This window comes from Homarus americanus, unplaced genomic scaffold (assembly GCF_018991925.1).
Source record: "Homarus americanus isolate GMGI-L3 unplaced genomic scaffold, GMGI_Hamer_2.0 scaffold8775, whole genome shotgun sequence".
NCBI classification, from domain to species: Eukaryota; Metazoa; Arthropoda; class Malacostraca; order Decapoda; family Nephropidae; genus Homarus; species Homarus americanus.
The window spans coordinates 52,501-54,522 of record NW_024725353.1 but is presented as its reverse complement, the minus strand read 5'-3'; positions in this window follow the sequence as shown (position 1 = coordinate 54,522).

The window sequence follows — 2,022 nt, the reverse complement described above, 5'->3', positions numbered from 1 at the left end:
TCTCTCTCTCTCTCTCTCTCTCTCTCTCTCTCTCTGAAATGAATTCTTAAACGTATATTTAACCTAACCTAACCTAACCAAACGTAACCTAACCTAACGTAAAATAACCTAACCAAAAACAAACCTGACCTATAAACCTAACGTAAACCTAACCTAACCCTGACGTAATCTTGTAGTAACAGGAGGATGATAAAGCCATTTGTCGCCAAGGTGAGCCAGATCCAATTAGCTTACGTCACACTTGAATACCTATACCTGAAGGTGCTATTCCTCCTCCTCCTCGACCTCCTCCACCTATTCCTCGACCTCCACACACTCATTCTCGAGCCCTCACCCCCCCCTCCCCTCCTCTGTATAAGTGGTTGAGAATTTTAATGAATGTGTATTTTTTTATTTCTATTCAATTTATATTTTCTTCTTCGTCTTTATAATTATTTAGGACACCAAAGGTTCTCATCTGATCATTGTTTTCTTCTGTGGTTTGTTATTGTTGGAAGATTTAATATTTAGTTTGTTGATTTTAGGAGCTGTTGTGGGTGTTTAGTATGGTGATTTAACCCTTTTGAGTATGGTGATTTAACCCTTTTTGGTATGGTGATTTAATCCATTTGAGTATGGTGATTTAACCCTTTTGAGTATGGTGATTTAATCCTTTTAGTATGGTGATTTAATCCTTTTAGTATGGTGATTTAATCCTTTAGTATGGTGATTTAACCCTTTTGAGTATGGTGATTTAACCCTTTTTGGTATGGTGATTTAATCCTTTTGAGTATGGTGATTTAACCCTTTTGAGTATGGTGATTTAATCCTTTTGGTATGATGATTTAACCCTTTTGTACCATAACTTAACCCTTTGACTACGATAACTTAACCCCTTCAATACGATAACCTAACCTCTTAAGTATTGCGTCTCAACTTTTTTAATACAATGACTCAATTTCGGGGCAAGATTACTCCAAAAGTTACCACCAGATCTTAAAATTTTCCTACAAACTACAAACACGAGAATAATTGTGAGTAAAGTGAAAGTGTCGTTTGTGCCTTGACCTACTTATGAAAACAACATCAACAATAACAAGAATGACTAAGCATGTATTATAAGCTGCGTTAGGTTAGGTTAGGTTAGGTTAGGTTAGGTTAGGTTAGGGAGAGAGTGTGAATCTTTGGTGTTGCTTCAAGACGAATCAGTCAGGAGACTAGACCATTATCCTAAATTAGCCATTTCCACTAGTCTCCCTGCATCCTGTCTCCCTGTCTCCCTCCTCCCTCACTCCCTGCCAACACCACCAACATAATCCTGACAACACTTGTATCTACCAACACAAATTAATTTACACTACAGTAATATTTTTTTCTTACACAATTTCATTCTTAGCAATATCTGTACTCACCCCAACACCACCACCACACACTCACCAACACCACCACCACACTCTCACCAACACCACCACCACACTCACCAACACCACCACCACACACTCACCAACACCACCACCACACACTCACCAACACACCACCACCACACACTCCACCAACACCACCACCACACTCTCCCCAACACCACCACCACTCCCCAACACCACCACCACACACTCACCAACACCACCACCACACTCCCCACACCCTCACCACCACCACACTCCCACCAACACCACCACCACACACACACCAACACCACCACACACTCCACCAACACCACCACCACACTCCCACACACCACCACACTCTCACACCACCACACACTCACCACACACCACCACCCACACACACTCACCAACACCACACACTCCTCACCAGCACCACCACCACACTCCACCAACACCACCACCACACACTCCTGCCTCCACCACACACTCCCACCACCACCACCACCACACTCCCACCACCACCACCACCACACTCTGCCAACACCACCACCACACACCACCAGACCACCACCACACACTCACCAACACCACCACCACACACTCCACCAGCACCACACTCCCAACACCACCACCACACACTCACCAACACCACCAC